The sequence below is a fragment of the Phaseolus vulgaris genome, chromosome 9 (genome assembly GCF_051622355.1).
Source record: "Phaseolus vulgaris cultivar YP4 chromosome 9, ASM5162235v1, whole genome shotgun sequence".
In the NCBI taxonomy this organism is placed as follows: domain Eukaryota; kingdom Viridiplantae; phylum Streptophyta; class Magnoliopsida; order Fabales; family Fabaceae; genus Phaseolus; species Phaseolus vulgaris.
Window position 1 is genome coordinate 34,213,450 of NC_143506.1, and position 8,062 is coordinate 34,221,511.

At 26.3% G+C, this 8,062-nt stretch overlaps 1 non-coding gene across 1 annotated transcript; it reads left to right on the forward strand.

The window, feature by feature from the left end:
* Positions 1-1,463: 1,463 nt before the first annotated feature.
* TRNAS-UGA (transfer RNA serine (anticodon UGA)) lies at positions 1,464-1,545 on the forward strand. Its single transcript has one exon. It is a non-coding gene; the product is annotated as a tRNA-Ser (tRNA).
* Positions 1,546-8,062: the final 6,517 nt, after the last annotated feature.

The following is an 8,062-nucleotide window of genomic DNA, read 5'->3' on the forward strand; positions in this document are numbered from 1 at the left end:
TTTCTTTTCGATGACATTGATGTTATTAACTGTTCTTTACAAATGCAATGAAGCTGCTTCTTTCTTTTTATTCTTTTACTGTGCTTCTTTCGTCTCATCTTGTGTTACAACTATTTTCAAATAATTTCTTCTTCTTCTAATGAATAAAGAATCTCATACTAACTTTTACTATTAACTTATCTCTAAAATAGAATTATCCAAACATGGTATATCAAAAGCATTTGATCAAAATTAATTTGATACCAAGTTTAGCTCGAAAGCAATTTAGGTTGTATTTAGAAAAGAATAAATACAGTATTTTAGATAGCGATTTATGGAAATAAAATAAAATAAAAATTTCATTAGAGACAAAAAAAGTAAAAAAAATAGAAATCAAAAGAAAAGTACGATAATTTGTCTTAATTACTGTGAGAGAATCAAGTTTAGAGTTATTCATATTTTTCGTGACGGGAATGCATATGCTGATAAATTGACTAATTTTGGATCTATGATTTTGAATTTATTCATAAAGAATCTTTTAATTGGTATAATAGGCTACCATCTAATCTGTTCTTATAATTCTTTATGAATAAGTATAATCTACTTATGTATCGTTTTTGTTAATATATGGGTCTTGGTCTAGTCCTCCCATATTTTTGTATTTTTTTTAATAATATTTTTTTTATGCGATGACAAATGATTATTATTACTTGAGGTGTCAGCATATCAGAGATGTCAAGTCGCATAGTAATGCATAAATTTTATTTAAAAAAGAAAAAGTATGATAGGAGTGGATAAAAAAATGCATTTAACTTCTAAGAATATAATTATCTTCTTTGAGTGAATAACCTAAAATATTTTTTTTACCTTTTTAGATAACTTGAAAACATTGAATCTTGTTCTAAACTTGGTTCCAATGGAATATAAAATATTCATAAATATTATGAATCATAGTTTTTTTCTCAAAGAACTCAATAAAAAAAACTCAAACACGGGGTATTACTTAAGAGTTAGGTCAATTTTTTTATAATTTCTAACATATGTATATCATATTTATAGAATTAAAGTAATTTATATAATATTTTATTTGTGAAAAAAAAATATCCAAAACCAATAATTTAGTCTATAATATCATTACTATATAAAGCAATTTTACATAACATTAATTCCATAGAAAATTATTTTATTTTGCTTTGAAAAAAATATTTTATTCTTAATTTCAAATAATAAAATTTTAAAATTGTATATATAAATATAATTTCCTCTTTTGTAAAATCCCGTTACTATCTCAATAGTTTTTAATGATACTGTATTTATACTGTGCCATTGTATGAAACCTCAGGGAATAATAAGTTTACGAATTTAATTATAATTTATTAATAATATAAAGTTTTTTTTAATTAAAGAATAAAGAATTTAGTCACTCTAATTTAAAAACATGGTTCATTAATTTAATTATTTAATTTAGTAATAATTGTATATAGGTCGATATGTCCGAGTGGTTAAGGAGACAGATTTGAAATCTGTTGGGCTACGCCCGCGCAGGTTCGAACCCTGCTGTCGACGTTAAAGTTTTGGTTGGTTTAATTTTTAAAATTAATTAAAATAACTTTTTTTTATTTATTTTATATAATCGTAAAATCTTATTACTGAAAAATAACCCGTAACTCCTTAACTCAAAAAAAGAAAGAACCGCATAAAATTATTTGTCTTTTATATTTTTAAAATTATACTATTTTGGTATAATAAAAATACAAAAGGTTCGTAGGTTTCCGTAGGAGGTGCATATTTGGAAGAGTTTTTGTAATAGAAAGAAAGCTATCATTCTTTATAAATTTTGTAGAGAAATAATTAATTTTTTTTCAAATGTTCTTTTTCTCAATTCTCAATATAATAAGATAACCACATTTTCTCTCTCTCTCTCTCTCTCTTTTCATTTTTTTTTTTCTTTTTTCTTTTTCTCTTTTTTTTCTCTCATTTCTTTTATGTGTCTTTTTATTAGTTACCTTGCAATAGTTGAAGAGTTAAAGATTATTTCTTTTTTATCAAATTTTTAAATAGAATAAGTTTTTATTTATTCTAAAGATTTTTTATTTTTCTCATTTTCTTATGATTCTCATCAAAGAGTCGGTTGAAAAAAAATGATCATCTTAACTTGGTTAAGTTCATATTGAAATTTGGTGATGTTTGGATATCTTATTCTAGGTTTACGGATTTTTTTGTTTGAGGTAAATTTTCCTTGGAATAAGGAATTTTAGGTAAAGAAAACTATTTATATTTTGATAGAACCTTAGGATAGATGATCTGAATGTGAAAGTGAGATGTCACACTATTTTGAGTTTTATGCAGGTTATGTGTTGTTGAACATATTTTAAATGTTTGAGTTTGAAATGATATTTGTGTAGTTTGAATAAATGAAATTTGTTATGTGTTATCATTTTTGTGTTAGCTTATTCCATTTGAGTTGTTAAATGGTTTTGGGCAAAACTTTATAAATAGGTTTGTTTTTTACATGAGGTTGATTTTTTTATATTTTCGCTCAAGCGAGTAAATTCTTGCTCAAGCAAGCAAAAATATCTTACTACTCAACCTTGCTCTCAACTCTGTTTTCATTCAAATGTGGAAGTTTTTGCTCAAATGAAAAACAACATTGAAAATCAGCCATTTCTACCAAATTTTAGCTCAAGCGAGACCATTCTCACTCAAGTTAAAAACAATTTTTCTTTTCTTTTCTTTTCTTTTCTTCTTGTCTCTACTATGGATTAATTGTACATGAATTTTTATTTTATTTTTGAAATGAATATTAAGTTCTATATTTAATTAATTTTGTGTTTTTCTTTAAATAAGTTATATTTTATGACGATGCTTATTGAGATTGATGGGATTTGCATAAATTTGTGCACATATCTAGGATGTTATGTGAACTATTGTTTGATTTGTGTATTAAGCAAGAATACCTATGTGGTAACAAATATCCCATTGCTTTATTGATGAACTAAGTCATATAGACTAAGATATCAAGTGGTGAGAAGTTGAGGAGGGAAAGTTCTTACACACTGTGATGTATTGTGTGAACCTACATTGCAATGAACATACTCTTATCCATGATTCTTGGGTTTGCTTGTAAATCCAAGTCTTAGATTGAATCAAATGTTAGTCTCTGGTAGGATACTTAATATGAGTCTTTCGGAAAGCATCAGTCAATATTTTACTTGTTAAATATCCTTGTATAGATCTATGTGTGGTTTATATTGTTGATGTATGTTTATATTTTATAAAGATTGAATGGTTGTAACATGTTGATTAAAATATCTTCTTTTATATACTTTTCTTATGTTGATTTTTTTTTCAATAATTTACCCTTGCATGTGTTGTTTGTCTTTTAAACTCTGATGATTGTACTATATACATGAACATACTGGAGCAACGTTTGAACAAGAATTAAAAAAATTATTTTTGACCATTTCCACATTTGTTGTTACAGGTATAAGCACTATAGTATAAATGTTTTTTACTAGTAAAAGATATAATGAAATTAGTTAAAATATATTTATATTTTGAACAACCATATATGGTTTTATGACATATATTTACACGAACAATTAGATGACCTATTTGAGACACTTAGTTAATGGATTAATAATGTGACAGTTAAATCACTACTGCAAAAAAGGGTTTTACAACATGCATAGACATCGATTTGAGTGAGAGTGTCATCAACAAAAATGTGGTGGTAATTTTTTAAAATAAAATCAACATATACACTATTATTTTAATTATAATCGTCGTCTATTTTGAAAATAGAGCATATAGACTATAGCTTTTTAGGCAATCGGTCGCCTATAATGATACAATCCAAGTAGACAATAAGATGACCAAAGACTCAAGATACCATTCACATTATGAGCAGTCATCTCAACAATCAAGTCAAGACCCCACCAAAGATCTGATGGACCTCACCAGAGAAAGAACTAGGCATAGACTAGAACATCAAATGTTCTTTCTTCTGGTTTTCTTAAAAATAAAACATGTTGTAAATAATTTAGGCTCACTTTGGGGGCCCAAATACCAAGATAGGCTATAGTAGGTTCATATAGCATAAAAGGGAGTGTTCTTAGTGAAATGGGCTTGTTCCAAACCCACTTTTTCAAGACAAGACATTTAGGTTTAGGAAAGTTGACCTAGCTTCCATAAGAACAAGCCTAGGATGCGGTTTTAACTTATTCAAACCCTAAAAACTGCCCCTCACTCTTTTACAATCATACCCTTGCTCATTTTGTTTTCCAAGACACACATTCCTATAAATAGAGTGCCTTACTCCATGTATTCTCAAATAGAATTTTGATATAGAAGGAAAACTCTACACAAATTGTGAGGCTTGTGTTCTCTTAGCTTAGGTCTTATCTTGTGAAAGTTGAGAGCTCTTCAAGTGGTAGCCCTCCACACTCATCTTGGAGAATCCACACTCCAAGTGGCGTGTTCTTCTCTTGTTCATCCCCATAAGCTTTCTTTCCTTCATCTCTTCTTCCATTGTTCCATTACGCCTTTGTTCTTTATAATCGTGTTCTTGTTTTTGCTTCCTTTTTCCATTTCGGTTTCCTCCATTACATTTGTTTCCTTTCATGAGTTTAATTCTGCAATATGCATCATCCTCACCATATAATGTGTTTTTCTTTTTGCCTTTGGAAGTGAACCTTCACACTTACTTAACCACTTGGTTAAGTTCGTGTCCAGTGGGGATCTTCCCTAGGTCTCATCTTATATTTGCTAAATTCAAATCATAAAAAAAGTGTCACCCTTAAAATGGAAATCTAAAATCAACTCACATCATATAATGACCACTATAGACTATGGTTTTCTAGACAACCATCGCCTATACTTGTGTTTACCATATAGACTACGGTTATTAGGTCATAATTATAGTCTATGTGCTTTTTTTATTTCTCACTCCAGGTCTTTTCGTCTATCGCACTTTCTTCTTTGTTGCTACCGTAAATGTCTTCTTTACGACCTCTTCTTGCTGTCATTACTCTCATTCCTTGTAATGTGCCTTCTTTATTATTTTTTATGTTGTTTTTCATATTTTTTGTGTTTTCTTGATGAGTTTTTCCTCATTTTCATTTTTTGAACGAGTGGGTTCCTAAGTTCGAAACTGTTGCTCGTTTTTTACTCGTCGTTGCTGTTGTGAATCACTGTTGAATCTCTTTAGCTCCTCCACAACCTATATTCCTGCACCATCTTGAGTTTCCATAACCCGAAGTCGTTTTCTTTAAAAAAATTCTCAACATCAAATTTGGTGACCATTTCTTTATCTTCTTGACTTTCTTTTTTTGTCCCCACAGACAATATCAATTGTTAGGTTATCAATAATAACAAAACAAGAAAAATAAAAACATAATTGAAAAAAACATTTTAAGATTACCTACGTTATGGGCGACGGTTCTATACATAACTCTCGTCTATAGTGATCTAATAGACTATGGTTGTGTTATTGTCGTCTATAAATTATAAACAACATTTGCATAAAATGCGGTTCTAAAATCGTCGTCTAAACCCTTGTCTAAAAATATTTTTAGACTAGTGAATCACTAGATTTGGTATATATCAATAAAATATACATTATAGTAAAGTAATAATATATGAAATAAAAAATAAAATTTCAAATAATCATAGTTTAAATTTCAAAACATTATTTATTCCATGTATGTATGTCTTGATAACTATTTTTGATATCATACGTATAATTTACCCTTTAATAAATAAATAAATTCTTTAATAAAATAAGTCATTAAATATCTTTTTCTCTCTTAAAAAATAATTAAATAATTTTTTATATAAAATAAATAAATATTAGTTTAAAAAGTTAACCCTTTAATAAATAAATAAAATTATTTAATAAAATAAGTCATTGAATAACTTCGTTTTCTCTTAAAAAATAATTTAATAATTTTTTATATAAAAATAATCACTATATTATTTTAATATAAGTTTTATAAAACTATATATATATATATATATAGTCTATCATTTTAATTTTTTATTATTATTCTTGAAAAATTATATATTTTAAAAATTATATTATTTTAATATAATAAAAAACAGGTACATATGCATTATGACGACTGTTTTTTTTACTAGTTAATAAAGTGACCAATATTCAAAACAAATTTCTAAATGACAGCAAAAGTCCATAAAAAAATGAATAATACAACTCCATAAATTAATTAATTTAAATGAATATATATATATATATATATATATATTATAAAAAAAATTAAAAAAAGGAAAAGAATGGATCAAGTCAAACGAATTTTCAATTGGCTCACTAAATCAATTTGAATCATACCAAGTCCTTTGTATATATGATCTAATTATCAACTTAGTTGATTCATTAACAGGGTCTTACTATAATTGATCAAACTAATCAGATCCAAGTTTCGTAGTTATGGTTTCATAGGTTCTTTTGACATCAAATTATAGTCTAACACAAGTTTTTATTTTATTTTATACTTTTTAAATAAAATAGAGTTGCTAAATAGAAAACTAGCAACAAGAAAAAAAAATTATTTAATTATTAAAGCATGAACAAGTAGAAACAAGTGATAAGAAACAACTCTAAAAATAATGATAATACATTTTTATATTAGTTATTAAGAAGTAAACTTTAAGTTTAACTCAACTTTATAAGACCTGAATTATAAGGTGAGATTTGCATTCATATATATTATGAAATATTTAATAACAACTAAATAACAAATGACTTAATAAATCAAACAAACTAAGAAGTAAATTTTAAGTCTATTTCAATCTTATTAAACCGACTCATAAGGTAATGTTTATATCTACTTATATATTATGAAATATTTTTATCTATACTCGGTGTAGGTGAAATATCTGATAGAGTCACTTTCAAAAACTATATAATACTCTTTAATTTTACACTTTCCAGATTTAGAAAAACATATAAAAAAGAGCCCAACATAGGTAATGAAAGCAAACTTAGGGTGTGTTTGCTTCCATGAGGGAGGAGGGAGAGGGAGGGGGAGGAGAGAGGAGAGAGGAGGTATTTTTTGTGTTTGTTTCAAGGGTTTTGAGTGTGGGGGAGTGGATGGGGGAGAGGGTGGATGGATTTTTTCATTCTTCACAAAATGAAGAGATTTGTGGGAATGGATGTAGGATTATTGTATTTTACAAAAATATCCTTGTGCATACATTTTATTATAATATACAAAATTAAATATTATATAAATTTATTTATTATTTATAATTTAAAAAATATTTAATTATACTATTAATAACAACATATAATTATAATTAATGAAAATAAAAAAAATAAAAAATAAAATTATAATATCAACAAAATATATATATATATATATATATTTATATAAAGTAACAAATGAATATAATAATAAATATTGTTTTCATAAATTTTAATGTATTTAATAATTTATTTTAATTTAACACAAAAATATTTTCTATTATATTTTTTAATTTTTTATTAATCAATATAAATAATTATGAATATTATATATTAAAAACATTAAATTAATTTAAATCTAAAAAAATCATAATTCATTATTCAAATATTTTTTAATAACAAGGATAAATTTGTAAACTTACAATAAACCATCCTCACAAATCCACTCTATCATCCCTCAATCCAAACAACCTCACATATCCTCACACATCCTCTCTAATCCTCACAAATTCACTCCCTCCCCTCCTCACAAATCCTCTCCTCAATCCAAATAGAGCCTTAAGGCAAATTTAAACGAACCATAGACAAACACATGCATGAAAAATGAAAACTTGTGTTTTGTTCCATTAGAGAAAGTAGGTCAAAGCTCATGCAGTTTTGTGAGGTGACACTAATCATAGTATTGAGAGATCATTGATCAAGAACTCCACTCTCCACAAACAGAACCAAAATGAATATGATATTCCTCCCATTTTAAACCATAATCGTTTAGTTTATTATACACCCATAAAATAAAATATGAATTATTATATTAGTTAACTAAAATACTTCTATGCAATGTAACAATTGTGTAAAATTTAATGTTTTAATAAATATAAATAA